The sequence below is a fragment of the Squalius cephalus genome (genome assembly GCF_949319135.1).
Source record: "Squalius cephalus genome assembly, chromosome: 7".
NCBI lineage: Eukaryota > Metazoa > Chordata > Actinopteri > Cypriniformes > Leuciscidae > Squalius > Squalius cephalus.
In genome coordinates this window covers 7,008,446-7,025,379 of record NC_137128.1, presented here as the reverse complement: position 1 = coordinate 7,025,379, position 16,934 = coordinate 7,008,446, and the positions used below count along the sequence as shown (strand labels likewise).

General features: G+C 37.5%; 1 protein-coding gene across 3 annotated transcripts in view; it reads right to left on the bottom strand.

Moving 5' to 3' along the window:
• The window catches only part of dab1b (DAB adaptor protein 1b), a 44,064-nt gene extending 31,579 nt beyond the window's left edge, over positions 1-12,485 (bottom strand). For all 3 annotated transcript variants that reach the window (XM_079876551.1, XM_079876552.1, XM_079876553.1), the window contains exon 1: positions 12,256-12,485. The gene's annotated coding sequence lies outside the window, so the exon portion shown is untranslated. The remainder of the gene's footprint in view (positions 1-12,255) is intronic.
• Positions 12,486-16,934: the final 4,449 nt, after the last annotated feature.

Sequence of the window (16,934 nt, the reverse complement as noted above, 5' to 3'; positions counted from 1 at the left end):
GCATCGTTGAAGAAATCAAGTAGCAACTTTCTTCCCGAATCCATATTGTCGCAAACTGGTCGTTCAACCAAGTTGGTAAATGATGTCACGCAGGTGTTGGAGTAATAACTACTTTTAATAAATCTGTTTGAGATCAAATTACTGCTAGATGTTTTGCTATAAATTACGGACATGACATCTGAGGACCATTTCTTAGTTATTTTGCTTTATTTCCAGATTTAATCATAGGCTCGTTCTTACACACTAGAGCACGTTCACACATGCGCAGTCTTCAGAAACGACACTTTATATCTCTTGACAAACTAAAAGACGTAAATTACGTTTGTATGTTCTCGAAATAAAAGATACAGATTGTACTGAAGGTCAGCTTGCTTATTTGGCTCAAGATAAGGATTTATTGAGTCCACATGTCATGCAAACTAGAAACTCTGCCTCTAACCACAGGTCGAGATCTGTCATTCCAAACACACAACTTTGTGATGATGTTTGTGAATGTTCGTTAGAACGGTGGTTTCGGGAAACACCGACTCGTTGAACTTTGCTGATAACGACAGAACTTGCGACCACATTTGGCTAACGATGCTTTCGGGAAACACACCCCAGGTAAGTTTGAGATTAGTTTGAGCAAACTCTGATTTTCAGGTATATTGTTTTTTATCTCCAGAGCAAGTTTTATTCTGGGTTAGAGATCACAGACCAAACTGATGCAATAAACCCACTCCCTGTATCTCTTGCTTTAAAATACAAGTTTATATTGAAAACTTTTGCTGCTAATTATTTATTATATTTATAATATATTAATTATCATTATGTACAATGCATATAATAATAATTAGTATATGAATTGATAATTAATATTAAACTTTGCATTTAAATTAATACATGTATAAATACAAGCTTTAATACATCGAGATTTTAAATAACTAAGTTTATAAGTGTTTACTTTTGAGCATTTTGTGAACCTACATACATTATTAATTAAATTAATTTGATTCACATCATGCATTGATATAGTCAGATATTTTCTTTCGGCTGCCTTATCAAACTTTTACTGCAGCAGCAGTGTGTATTCCTGCCTTGTAAATGTGTTTAATTTCATGATAATTTTCTAAATGATCTCTTAATCTTCAGAGAAGTGAATTGCGCTGTCTCTCTTGTGAGAAGTAAATCAAACTGATGCTCTCCATGTTCTGTGTGATTGACACTTTCAGCTGCACACGCTTCAGAGTTAATCACAAAGTCTGGATCACACCCTTAGTTGACAGAAAGTTTATACCGAGCTTTTGAGAGCCTGTTTAACCTGATCTAAACCAGGTTGGGTTTGTATGGTTTTGCCAAATCTAAACCTACTCTAAAACTTGTCTAGCTTCATGCAACAGGACTTTATATTTATTAAATAAGATTAGTTATTTGCAGTAGCCCTAAGCGTAATCTTGATTTATGCAGCCCTTTATTAATTATTGCGCATGGAAAAGCCATCCGATCAGTTATTGGGTTACAGGAGCTATTTGATGAGGATAACTGTAAACAAGCTGTGTTTTGATGTTGGCTGATGTCTGTGTTGATCGGATCACGGGGATCACGTGTTAATGCCAAGTGTGCTATAAACAGGGCCATAATTATAGTGGAACTAACTATGAAATATGAATCTGAAACATTTAATGTAAAATATAAAAGTATCAGTATCAAATTATCATGAATTAAACGTTCTATGAACCTCAAAGGATTATCTCTTTTATCAAACTTTATCATATCAAATCTCTAAAGCTGTTTATACATAAAATGATCTGCATTTTGCTCCATGCATTAAGTTGACATTGTACGTTTTATCCATTCATTTCTTCTCCAGACTATCCCAGCGTCTCGGCCATAGAAAGGGAAACACCCTGGAAAACACCTGGATGGCCAGGACTAACACATTCACACAACTAAGCACAATTGCTCCATTTCACCTATGCTGCATGTCTTTGGATGTGGGAAAACAGGAGGAGCCCCACAACAAAACAGGGAGAACATGCAAACTCCAGACTGGAAGAGCTCTTGGATCAGCAGTGAATTGAAACCTCTTGCTGTAATGGGATAATGCTCCAACTGATGCACATTTCAGTGAATGTATGTTATTTAAATGCATGTGGTCTAAAAACACTCTTTGTATAAAAACTTATGAACACTAATGAGATCACATTGGCCCCCTATAAAGACAGATTCCTGACCGAAACAATAGCTATAGGGTCTTTTAATCAACTGTGGAGTGGAGATACAGAATTTTTGAGTTGACTTGAAGTGGCATTAATGCCTACTGGTCAACAACTCTTTAGTACAGCAGATTTAAAAAAGTATACACAGCCCTGTTAAAGTCCCCCTGTATTGAAAATCCAGCTTTTAATGTTGTTTATGTGTCTATGTGGTGTTTTTAATCTGCTTTAAGACAAACCATGTGTAAATTCATAAGTCGACACCATTGCTGAGTATTTCCTCCTTAAAACTGCAGTGAACCAAAGACAGTCTCAAAAACACGCTTTGAAATCGCTGGTGTTTCTGACGTCACAAACTACCTTGTAACCAATCAGATCAACGTGTGATCGTCAACCAGTGGATCTCTGAGCTGAGTGAGTGAGTGGAGGCGGGGCTCATTTGCATATTCATAGAACCGCGTATACTAAATGAGGCACGGGTGTCGAGTTACATTCAAGATATTTTAAGGCATCAAGACTTTTTTTCAGTTTTAAGGGATAAAATGATTGACTTACAGGGGGACTTTAAAACAGCTATTTTTTAGGGGTGTAAGAAAACATCGATACACATGAGTATCATGATATTTTGTTTGGCGATACTGTATTGAGTCTCAAAAATGCAATATACGTATTTAAAAAAAATCGTACAAGATTCATGGCAGTGGTTTCATTTTGAGTTTATATCCAGACTGCTATAGCAGTCTTGTTATCTCTGATCTTAAACAGTGGCAGGAAAGAGCGTAAGGGCACGTCGCTAATGTTAGCGTTAAAAAACATAGTTCGCTGCTAGTAATGGAAGACAAAATAATTGTTCCAGCTCCTGCCACGATGTAAAAGTGTGGCGTCATTTCATCTTCATTTCATAATCGTGTCATTTCATTAACGCGTGCAACCAAAATAACTCACTCAATAAGTTTGCAAAGAAATGTGTCCTCTCAGTGTCGTAGAGAATGAAGGCTTGCGTAAAATGGTGTAAACACTGGAGCCTTGCTACACAATACCCTGCTGACAGCACATTACGGACATCGCTGTGCCCAACTTGTACAAGGAGGTAAAAATGAGAATCTCTAGACAGTCGCTTTGACGTGATGCTTGGACATCACAGGCCACTGAATCATTCGTAGCGATAACAGCGCATTGCATAACGACTGAGAGGAATCAGATCTCGTATGTGCTACAGACAAGAGCGATGCATGACAGAGACACACGGGATAACATTGCAGAATTACTAAAGGAGGCCGTTATTAATTGTAGTTTGGAAGAGAAACATTCCAGGATTGTAACAGACAATGCATCCAATATGAATGGACTTGCAGACATGACCCACTTATGATGTTTTGCTCACAGCCTGAATCTCGCACGATCAGACAAACACGACCTGCTCCAGCTACCAAAACACAGGTTCACACAAGGTGGAATAGCTCTCATGACATGATAGAATGATTTTTAGAGCAACAACTAGTCAGCACTACTTTCAACAGAGGTCAGAAAGAGTGGAAAGCATGTCTTCCCACTGAACATCATCATCATCATCATCATCTTTTTTTATTTAATCCCATGTTAGCAATCAGAGCTATCTTCATGGCAAAAATTCAATTACAAAAACACAAATATCATATAAATACAATAAAAACAGAACAGATAATCAGCAAGTCATATTATACAATATATTTTTTCAAGTTAACATATGATAAAAAATCCAAAACCTTTTCAGGTATAATCTCATTAAAAATGTCTTTAACTGAAGTAACTTCATAAAAAAAAGCATTCTACTTGTGTTAAGACCAGGACAATCTAATAAAATATGTTTGACAGTTAAAGGAATCCTACAAAACATACATAATGTTGGGTCTTCACCTTTAAGTAAAAAAAAACATGGGTCAAACTTGTGTGACCTATATGACATCTGGTGTAGACCACCTGATCAAGTCTAGTTTTAAAACTGAGAAAAGACCTGGTTTTAATTTCCGGATGAGTTGCATACAATTTTCCCACTGAACAAGGCTGAAATCGCATGTGCTGAAGAAGTGCTCAAGGCACCGAAGCCAATGAAGGATGCAACACTGGTAATGTCACAAGAGAGCAAGTGTCATTGCACCACTTTATTCTAAGCTCGTGTGGAGATTTTTCTCATTTTGCACCTGACCTAAGTCTACCTGGGTCTCATCTACAATCGACGTCCCCGAACGTCTACAGTCGACGTTGGTTTCTCTGGGTCTCGTCTACAATTGACGTCGGCCGGGTCCCCTAACTAACTTGCTGCGCAGCAATAATAACCGACAGACTTCAGACAAATTTCAGGGAGAATCCCACCCGCAAAAGGAATACAACAGTTTATACAGAATAGGAGCATAGCAAAAGTGACATGATACATTACATAATTTCCCTACAATTTGATTGGTTCTTCATAGGCAAAGCCTTCTGTTACTAGGTAGAAGCAAACTCTGTTTTCTTGATTACTTCATTGTTAATCACAAGTTTTCAAATCTCGACATCTGTATAGTTTCATTTCCCATATTTGTTATGTTTACACTCACACACTCAAAGTCACGAGTTGGAAACATGTAAGATTCAAAAGCATATGAATGTTGTTCCTGCAAGAAAAATACATTTTAGTTATGATTAATTATAAAATCCATCACACTTGTCATGGGCACATACGAAAGCCTAGATGATACAAAGATAGTAAAAGACATCAAGGCTACTATAGTGCAAGATCATGAAAGAGATATGCCAATGAGAGGGAGACCCTGTGCATGGCATCAGCTCTGGATTCGAGGTTTAAGGATCTGCCCTTTCTCTCTGAAACAAAGACCTACTCCACAATGACTGATGCTGTAGTGGCTGCCATAAAAAAGAAAGAATTTAAGTAAATAAATACTAATTAATAAATTAGGCTATTTGTTTTCATTACATAAAATTAAAAGGTTTTAAGTGTATCAATTAATACAAATAAAGGCCCTTTTCATACATGTGGTGCAATACAGCACCAGGTGCGATGCAAGTGTGTTTTGCTAGTTTCAGTCCGACGCAGTTTTCATTTTCACATCCTGCGACACATTGTTTAAATAGCAAATGCATTTTGCGCCCAACTGTGTGCCCATAGGCTGCTGGTCTGAAAACAAGGTGTGTTCAGGCGCATTTTTGGTGTGTTGCTATTTTGAGGAACTGAAATATATATATATATATATATATACTGTGCCATTGACCAACTGAAACCTAGTCTAAAGTCAATAGCGAAATATTTTTTTTGTGTGCCTATAGGCGGATCCAACATGCGCATACACTCACATGCTTATTACACACACAGGGATGTGCAGCAGTACACAAACATGCCAAATACACTCACCTAAAGGATTATTAGGAACACTATACTAATACTGTGTTTGACCCCCTTTCACCTTCAGAACTGCCTTAATTCTACGTGGCATTGATTCAACAAGGTGCTGAAAGTATTCTTTTGAAATGTTGGCCCATATTGATAGGATAGCATCTTGCAGTTGATGGAGATTTGTGGGATGCACATCCAGGGCACGAAGCTCCCGTTCCACCACATCCCAAAGATGCTCTATTGGGTTGAGATCTGGTGACTGTGGGGGCCATTTTAGTACAGTGAACTCATTGTCATGTTCAAGAAACCAATTTGAAATGATTCAAGCTTTGTGACATGGTGCATTATCCTGCTGGAAGTAGCCATCAGAGGATGGGTACATGGTGGTCATAAAGGGATGGACATGGTCAGAAACAATGCTCAGGTAGGCCGTGGCATTTAAACGATGCCCAATTGGCACTAAGGGGCCTAAAGTGTGCCAAGAAAACATCCCCCACACCATTACACCACCACCACCAGCCTGCACAGTGGTAACAAGGCACGATGGATCCATGTTCTCATTCTGTTTACGCCAAATTCTGACTCTACCATCTGAATGTCTCAACAGAAATCGAGACTCATCAGACCAGGCAACATTTTTCCAGTCTTCAACTGTCCAATTTTGGTGACCTTGTGCAAATTGTAGCCTCTTTTTCCTATTTGTAGTGGAGATGAGTGGTACCCGGTGGGGTCTTCTGCTGTTGTAGCCCATCCGCCTCAAGGTTGTGCGTGTTGTGGCTTCACAAATGCTTTGCTGCATACCTCGGTTGTAACGAGTGGTTATTTCAGTCAAAGTTGCTCTTCTATCAGCTTGAATCAGTCGGCCCATTCTCCTCTGACCTCTAGCATCAACAAGGCATTTTCGCCCACAGGACTGCCGCATACTGGATGTTTTTCCCTTTTCACACCATTCTTTGTAAACCCTAGAAATGGTTGTGCGTGAAAATCCCAGTAACTGAGCAGATTGTGAAATACTCAGACCGGCCCGTCTGGCACCAACAACCATGCCACGCTCAAAATTGCTTAAATCACCTTTCTTTCCCATTCTGACATTCAGTTTGGAGTTCAGGAGATTGTCTTGACCAGGACCACACCCCTAAATGCATTGAAGCAACTGCCATGTGATTGGTTGATTAGATAATTGCATTAATGAGAAATTGAACAGGTGTTCCTAATAATCCTTTAGGTGAGTGTATATATAAAAAAAGGATTACAATGTAAAATATTAATATTGTGTACATAAAGTTATGGTAGAATCCGGCTTGTCCCGTAGATGGTCTGCTTGAACACTTTATATAGCGAATAAATAGCGAATCCGCCATGGCGCGAGCACAACTGGCTTTTAAAGGGAATGGGAGATGAGACTCTGATTGTTTTTTTGCACGTTACACCCAAAACACACCCGTTACGCATTAAGAGAATAGGGACAACCCTTTTAGACCATGCGCCGGGAGCGCCGACCATTTTTCCCATCGTTAAACTACCAAAAGTGGATTCGGATGCCCTAAGTGCACTTGCGCTGTGCGCTTTAGACCATGCGCTTAGATTGTTAAAATAGGGCCCAATGTCAAAGGATGTTGATGATCATCAACCTTACTATGAGGATGGCCCTACCTTCACCTCCCTCTCCTATAAAGAGACCAAGGAGATCGTGTGCATTGGCCGACTTGCTTGGAACGGTATTTGCCACTTCTAAAGACAACACACTCTGCACATGATGCTGCTGCAGCTGAGATTAAGAGGTTTAGAGAAGAAAAACCTTTGCCTCACCCAGAAAACGCAATCAGTTGGTGGAAAGAAAATGAACATGAGTATCCTGAGCCATCCAAACTAGCAAAGCGTTTCCTGCGCATTCCTGGCTCAAGCGTTTCTGCGGAACGGAGTGGAGTTTCTCCACTGCATGAGACACTGTAACTGCACATAGACATGCCCTGAAATCTGTGCATGCTAAACCTGTGAAATCCAAGTTAAAAGCTTCTGAGAATGTTCAACGTCTGCATTTATTTTATTGTTGGCATTTGTTTGTTTTCTTTAGCAATTGTTCTTTAAGATTGTTCTTTGATATTAAGCACATGTAATTCTTTTGATCAGATCACAAAAAAAGGTAGGACATTGTATGTTACTTGCACTGTGCCTCTAAAGCAGGATCTAAAAATATATATGTGACCCTGGATCACAAAACCAGTCACATGTCGCATGGGTATATCTGTGGCAATAGTCAACAATACATTGTATGGGTCCAAATTATTGATTTTTCTTTTATGGCAAATATCATTAGGATCTTAAGTAAAGATCATGTTCCATGAAGATATTTCATAAATTTCCTACCGTAAATATATAAAATATATTTTTGTGAGTGAATGCAGCACAATCACGAACATAAATGGACAACTTTAAAGGCGATTTTCTCAATGTTTCGATTTTTTTGCACCCTCAGATTCCAGATTTTCTAATATCTCGGACAAATATTGTCCTATCCTAACAAACCATACATCAATGGAAATCTTATTTAATCAGCTTTCGGGTGATGTATAAATCTCAATTAAAAAAAAAAAAAAAAGACCCATGTGACTGGTTTTGTTTATAACAGTTTACATTTTTATCAATTTAATTTATCTAAAGAAACCTGCAAGCACTTTATTTTTGTCCATTTCCGTCAATTAGTCGTATTGCACAAAAAGTAGTTCCATGACGTTGAATGTTTACAGAGACTGATTAATGCAAATGTAAATCCCACTGTGTTCTGGTTAAATACATGTTTAATGCTCAGGTTTTATGCATATAGTGGTGTTTTCTTAATGACAGCTTTTTTTAAATTAGATTGTATTCCTAAAATGAGAAATACTGCTATATATCGCAACTTATCGTATCGCAACTCCTATATCGTGACACGTATCGTATCGCCAGATTCTTGCTGATACACAGCCCTACTGGTTTTTGTGATATAAAAAAATTAAACGAAGATAAATAATTTCAGAAATTTTGCACATTTAATGTAAAAATGACAACCTATGCAATGCCACCCCAGACAACACATAGTGTCGGCCCAGATCTGGCCCACATCTGGTTTGTGTGGAATCCACGTGTACCAGATGTGGGCCGGATGTGTGCCGGAAGTTTCACATTTCAGAGAAAAAAAGGTAAAAATAAAACTCAAAATATACTGAGTGCATTAATCTGCACACCCTTTTATAATCAGTTCAGAGTGGACTAATCAAGCTCATGTGAAATAGTCTACACACCTGTCTTCACCTGAAGAGACACTGATTAACTCCAAAAGATCTCAGCTTTGTTTGGTTGCTGCTACTACAAGAGCCATGGGCCACAAAGAGCTTACCAAGCATAAACGGGATCTCATTGTTGAAAGGTTTCGCTCAGGTAAGGGCTACATAAACCTTTTCAAGGCATTAGAGACACCATGGAGCACAGTGAAGACAATAAGTGGAGTAAGTATGACAGTGACATTATCAAGAACAGAGCATCCCTCCAAAACTGAGGAGAAGACAAAGAGAAAATTGGTCAGGGAGGCTGTCAAGAGGCCGACAACAACATTAAAAGAGTTGGAGGTCTTTCTGGCAAGTACTGGTTGCTCCCTACATGTACAAAACTAACAATATTCTCCATCTGTCCGGGATTTGAGGCAGGGAGACAAAACAGAGTTACGTGTCTAAATGGTAAGAACCCCTTTAGAAATTGGTCAACCAGCAAACTCAGACAAAACGAGTTCTCATGAAGAAACCAGCCTTTTCTAACAGGTCTAGCTTCATTTATTTTCTTTCTTTTGCTTTCTTTTCTGTTGTGAGTCGATTTTTCTAAGTTAAGTTTTGCCTAAAACTGTTGTCTCTGACTCTCTAGACTGACTATCAGCTTCAAACTTTAATCCGGCTACGAGACTGTGCATCTTTTCATCAGCCAACACACCATCGTCGCCAAGATGCCACTCTGGACGCGAACAGACCAACAAATTATTGAACCTGGAAAAACACTTTCAGCTTTCGGCACCACAGAAGGGAATCACCATTCAAAGACGCAGAGAAAAACAAGTAATACCTCCAAGATTCCAGCTGAACTGATGCATTAAGAAGTATCATAGCCTCGTTGAATACTCAATGCGAGGGTTAAATTAATGATTGAAGGTTGTTCAGGTCAGGTCTCAGAAATTGCATGTATTGTTAGAAACTTAACTCTCTCATTTTTACCCAAAACCAATGTTGACCAAATGTGAGTGTTCATCAGAGGGGTCCAAGACGCTGGACTTTTGATGCACTTGAACCACGAATACACACACACAAAAAATTTAATGGATTCCAGGAGTTTTGTGGTTGAAATTTTAAAAAGTAACAAATCCTCCCAATTTAACAAAATCTCCCAAAATGAATGGAATGCAAGGAATCCTTGTACACATAGAAAAGTGCTAAAACTTTACCAAAAAAGTATTTTATAATGTCTACATGTGCATCTGAATGTATATTGAAGGAAAACTGACTTAAGGACCCAGAGGAAACAGATAATTTGAAAAAAGAACAACTGAGTGTTCACAGACACATACATGCTTTACTTAGCTATATAAATGGGGACATTCCATAGATTTGTATACAAAGCTGGTAATAAATACTATAATCTAACACCCTATTGTGATGCAGTCACTGCATCTTTAATTTTACCTGGTTTTAGAAACTAGTCAGTTAATTAGTAACACTTTACAATAGGCTTCATTTTTTTCCCATCCATCTAGAACGCTTAGATCATGCATTTGTTATCTGCAACATAGGGGAGGCCGAGGCTTTGCAGTCGGCGGCCTCAAGCTGTGAAATATTATATAATTGAGTTGCTCCCACGGTGTCTGAGGATCCCGACTGGGACGAAAGCACTTTGTTTGTCCCCAAAATGTGGTTAAGTAGGCACACACACCAAATACACACACACACACACACACACACACACACACACCGTGGCTGTGACTTTATTAAATTTTCAAACACCTGGTCAATCCTCTCAATAGTATTAGTACTTACTAGTCCATATTAATACTAATGCTAGCCACAGAAAGTAAGGAAAAATTCTGCAATAATTGCTTTAATTATTTTTAATGTGTTAAACAGCTCACATTAAATGCAGGAATCCACATGTTAAGTGTAATATATATATATATATATTCTTTAAAAAACTAAAAAGCCACTTTACATGTATTACAGGGACAATTCCCCTGAAGCAAGCTGATGTTCAATTGGTGATGGGTCTTGGCTCGCTTATCAAATATTTTGAATTTTTAAAACATATGGCGACATTAATACTGCTGTTTTGTCCAGAGTCTTTAATGCTTTTCTCCTCACTGGGAATTATGAGCACTTAGCCAACAACATCTGGCATGTGCTGTAAGGTCGGGTGAACATATGTCATATTTTCTCCCAGACATGTCCTCCTTTTCAGACCTTAAAAAAAGCATCAACTGGGATTTCTAATTTCATAAAATGTCCAGATTTTCGGTCATCGTAGGCTACATACATTTTAATGTGTAAAATAAAGCATCAAAGATATATATTTGATACACCTATTACTATCAATATATATATATGTTAAGACTTTAGTTTATGGTCAAATCACTATTAACTAGTTTATTAGCATGCATATTACACTAGGATATTGGCTGCTTATTAGTACTTATAAAACACATATTAATGCCTTATTCTGCATGATCATATTCTACATATCTTAATCCACACAATACCTAAATTTAACAACTACCTTACTGACTATTAAAAAGCAGTAATTAAGAGTTTATTGAGGCAGAAGTCAGTCAGTAGTGAGAATTGTACACTAAAGTGTGACCAAAAATAAATAAATAAATAAATAAATATGTATGTATATAGGCTATTTCTTCTTCATTTAATTGGACAGCACGACAGAATTGTTTAATTAGGCTATGGAGATTTAGGGTTTTGTTATAGCAGCTGCTTGACCACACTGAATCACCAATCCTGACTGACTGATTTATAATATGACATCAGAACAAGGATCACACATCATCTGAAGTTTACAGAATAATGTCCCTGAAATATTCTCCATTTGTAATGCTTTGTAAGCAACTCTGTAACTCCAAACAAGCACACAATGCAGTAACATTAGTGTCTGGATCCCATTCAGCTATACCGGTATTTGTTGAAGTAATACATAGGTTAAGAAAACCTAGTCGGAGTCCTGAGGATTGTGTAATTATATTCAGGTTAAAAATAATAATAATAAGCTGTGTAACAAACTAACTGTAATAAATACGAAGGTATGCAATGTTTCACGTTTCTCCTGAAACATTTCAAGCAATGCAAGGAAAATAAAACATGTAAGGCCTAATTAATTAACAATAGCTCTGATAAACACGACGTGTGTTTTTAATATTTCCTCCCTTCATGATTTCAGTCTTTAAAAAAAAAAAATGTTTCGGAGAACCCCGGTCGTATTAAAAATGTCAGTCGCTTTAAATGTGATTGTCACAGAACGACAGAAATTAAGCGAAAATAAGTGCACTTTACCCAAATAAAGAGTTACATTTTTAAAAGTTCATGTCTGTGATCTATATTGCCGCCGATGCAGTTTGTAGCCTATAGTAAAACGCTGCGCACCTGTAACAGCAAACACCGCGTTACAGTTACTCACCTATTACTATCAATGGGTCGCTTTTATTCCAACAATCATCGGTGTCTAGCAGCTCCCATGGTCAAATGATGAGTTAAATCCAGTTTGTGCACATCCTTCAGCACATCTGCATGTGAAGTGCCAGTCCGATCACACGATACCCTCGAAACCGATGATCGCAAGGACGTTAGACAGATATAACATGTTTCTTCTCAGCCAGAATAATCAGCTATGATGAGGAGAAGTGGGGCGATGGGGTGGGAGGAGAGAGAGAGAGAGAGAGAGAGAGAGAGAGAGAGAGAGAGAGAGAGAGAGAGAGAGAGAGAGAGAGAGAGAGACCCCCGTGACAAAATAATTCAAATGCACGGAGGATAATGCTGGGATGAGTGAAGGGGGATGGGAGAGGATTAAGTGGGAATGGGGAATCAGAAGCCCACCATTACATGCATACAATGACAGATGCCCACTCATTTATTTGTGTAGTGCTTTTCACAGTCCATGTTTTTCAAAACACGTTTGTTATGTGTGTAATGGTGTAATGCTTCACTCTCTGCTGGCTGTAGTTGCCAGTTGTTCATAATGTTATAAGTCCACCATTACTGGATCAGATGCCTAATCTTAAATGCAAACATCAGTGACCTATTCTCACATACTGTGTACTGATTATATATATATATATATATATATATATATATATATATATATATATATATATAAAGACTACAGGGTCACTGAGTTGTATTTCTGAAGCCCTGTTTTCAAAGCTGAACTGTGACATCACTGACATGTGATATGACATGACATATTTTAAACATATAAACACTAATCCAGAAATGTAACAGATGGTTGCAGTCTCAGTTTTGTTGTCTCTATCTGTGATGTCAGTGTCTTAAACACATGCGTGTTGTTTTTATTGAGTGCTTTAATCCTGCTGCACCTATCATTTCAATTTGTTCTTTTTATAAATATAGCCTAAAATTTGTCTGATTTCTAAAACTGTGATATGGTCCTTTTGAAAAAAAAAAAAGAAAAGAAAAAAAAAACATCTAAAATTTACTCTCAATAAGTGAACATATAAACAACCCATTCTTTTAATAAGCACATTATTACTTAATTCTTAAAATCTTTTTTTTTTTTTTTTTTTTTACAAACTTCTCAGAATATATCAAAATATGAAATACAGATCACCAATACCGGACTCACTGCAACTGGCAAAATAACAAACCATGCTAAGAATGAATTATTTAATTGAGAATAAAGCAATAAATGATCATTATAATTTATATATTTTTTTTTTACAATTATTAAAAAGCTGCCAAATCCATATGAAGAAATCCTACGTTTATTTAGGCCCACTGTGAGCTGTTTCAGGCAACTTGAGCAATAATAGGATATTATGTCAAATAAATGAGCTGTTTTCCCCCTTCGGCTGGTGTGAATTATCATCTCCACTGTGAAACTGTCATTGATGGATAGGGATTGACCCTTGACTCTGCCTCTTTATACTTTTTGCTGCTCCATTGCTCCAATTCAGAGTGCTAATAATGTTTCACAAAAACTAGGAAATGGCACATTTTCAGCTTGCCATCCCACAATAACATATCAGATAAATAGAACCGAAAGCACCTTAAATATATAATTAATATGTGCACAAACACTATCATTATAGTCAGAGCAGGACTGAGGGGTCTGGAGTTAATGTGGGGGCCCTACCTATGCTACAAATGACCTCAACTAAAACATCATTATGAAGCACAAAATACACAAAATAAAATGCAATTAATATGCCTAGCCATGCTTTAATATGTCATGCCTAGCCTAGTCAAAGTTTAGCAGTAATATTAAATAGTCAATAAAATACAGGATGTGCTCTATTAGTTGAGAGAAGATCAAAACCCTGAAATAACACTATATTTTTTACATTTATTGTCATATATGTGTCCTCTTATGTCAGATTATAATAAATAAATTCAACCAGACACTTTATGGCTATTATTACCAATAAAATGAAGTCAGTATCAATAAAATCCATCTTTGGATTTGCGGCTACTGTTTAATGCTGCTCAGACATGGCATGTATGGATTTACACAGCAAATTATAATTGCATAAATTATGTTAAGAGATTAATGTTTTAATGAATATTAAATGATTGGGGAAAAAAATGAAATAATAGTCTACTTTTTTACTATGAAACTTAAACCGCCAGAAGGTGGCGGCAAGTCTCTGTCTTAATGAGTGAGTTGAATCCTCGATTCAACCGATTCGTTCAAAAAACGCTAATTCATTTAATTTAGCAAACGACTGTATAATGAATGGTTAGCCTAAGTGAATCTCACTATAGTCAGATCGTGCAGTGCACACACAGAAAAAGGAGTACAAAAAATATCAGCGCTGCCCCGTGACTTTTAGTAAGCCTACTACATTATATATCTCAGCAACGAGGGTTACATCACTATAGCATGGATTATCCCTTACATAAAAAAACTAAATATAATTTAATTGTATTGTTATATGATATACCTATGAATGAACTAGACAAATGCAGCCAATGTGAATACATCCATTTTCAGTCAAGCAATGAATTAATGCATGATTTAATAAAATGATTAAATTTCTTATTTACTGACAACAACAGGAAACATGAATAAAAATGAGTAAATGAATGAATAAAAGTAACCATCAAAATAAATTAATGCATACAAGTCAACAACACATGAAACAAAGCTTTATTCATACTTATTGTTCTAACAATCATGTATTTACAGGCACTGAACCCCACATCTCACTGCCATCTCAACTCTGCGGTTCCCATTCTGCGGCTTTATTCTGATGAATCAGCTGACCACCATTCCCACCTTCTCCTGTCTCTGCCGTCCATCACGTCCCTCAATGCTGCAGTCAGACTGGGATCTGATCATGGATGGGAAAGGGACATTGAGGTGCTTGTGTTCCTCTAATGGCTGGCCCATGCAGTGTCCTTCAGGTGTCACAGACCTTCCATATCCCCAAGTCCTCTGTGCATGATGCTGTGCACAGAGTGAGCAAGGTAATCATGGGAATTTTGAGAAGGGTGATTTGCTTTCCAACCAGAGAGGACACAGGAGGAGGAGGATTTGCACAGCTGGCTGGTCACCAGCTCTCAGCAGAGCAGTTGGTGCGATAGCGTCTGTCTATCTGAATTAAACCTCCAGCAAATAGCTTTACAATCTCGCTCTTCTCAAAGGGGACATCGTTGATTCAGAGGAGGAGGAAGACTATGATAACAGGCCCCCTGAACCCCACAACCTTGAAGCAAGAGTGGGACAATCTGGCTGCCGCTGTGTCTGCCCCAAACATCCCTGTGCCTGCTCTTGATGAGCAACACTACCTGGAAAACATTTAAGCAGATTAAAACTTTTACAAATCATGTTGTCAGCGTTCCATTTCTAGCCAAATTTAATATGTTTACCATTGCTAAGCCACTGAACTGGTAAGCAGAAGGTTGCTGGTTCGATCTCCACAGCCGCCACCACAAGGCACCTTACCTTGGATAAAAGTGTTTTCCAAATGCATAAATGTGATTTTTGTAAATCCTTTTTTGAAAGTGTCTCGGGCACAAACGCTCAATAAAGATGATTATTTCTTAAAGTTTATTCTTCAAGGTACAACTATAATATGTAAAAATGTGAATATGAAATGCATGCATTTATTATTTATGAGCTCAATAAACACACATGCTCATCTGTCCCTGTAACATCCAGACAAGACTCACGTTACCTCTGTGATTTATGAACTCAACACTACATTTACATGTTGAGGTAGTTGCTGATGTGTTATCTCACTTTTTATCCAACACAAATGTTCCTCCATTTATCAACAGTACTAATAGACAAAAAAATAGATAACTTATATTAAGCTACTTTAAGTAAATTTGTTTATTTACATTACTTTGCTTACATTAATGATTAGATAAATCAGTGTTGACAACAGTGAATTCTCCATATAGCACACATATATCACTCAGATCTCTATTTCATGTTGTAATGTGCTCATATGCAATTCTTATCGAAGATTTTCCTGTCAGATGCTAAATAGGCATTTAGTAAGCGTCTGTATATGGTTTAGAATGTGTGTAAATCCAATTTGGAGACGTATGTTTGCTAACTGGAGCTCCCCTGTTAGTTATAAATAATAAAACATGTTTTTACAGCAAAATCACAATTGTACTATATTATCTAGCATCTTCACACTGTGGGATTACAATTTTATTAAATGTTTAATTTAGTTTGCAACAGTAAAAGTTGAGTACATTGAAGTTAGCATTTTAAGGTTAAGTTAGGAGAATGGTATCAACAGTTTCTGCCAGACCTGTTTTATGCTGATTGGATTAGCTTTAGGTGAGACTTTCACCATTTGTCTTTCATGGCTCTGGGATGGCTCGTGGAACCGTAGTTCCTGGCCAATATCAGCATTTGAATAGTTACGCATATTCAATTGAAACTGGTAGCGCTCTCTGAGTAGGGTGTGTTCCTACTCATTTACATGCTTTGTTTGAATTTGTCTCCACCTTCAAAAGTCCCTCCTCCTAAAATGCCTATAAGACACCATGAACAATTATATACTTTAGATTATGTTGGATTCCTGCAGCCACGTACAGCGGAGTTCTCAATAAAGAATAACTTCTGTTGAACGCGATCCCAACTGTCTCCTGGTCTCTGCT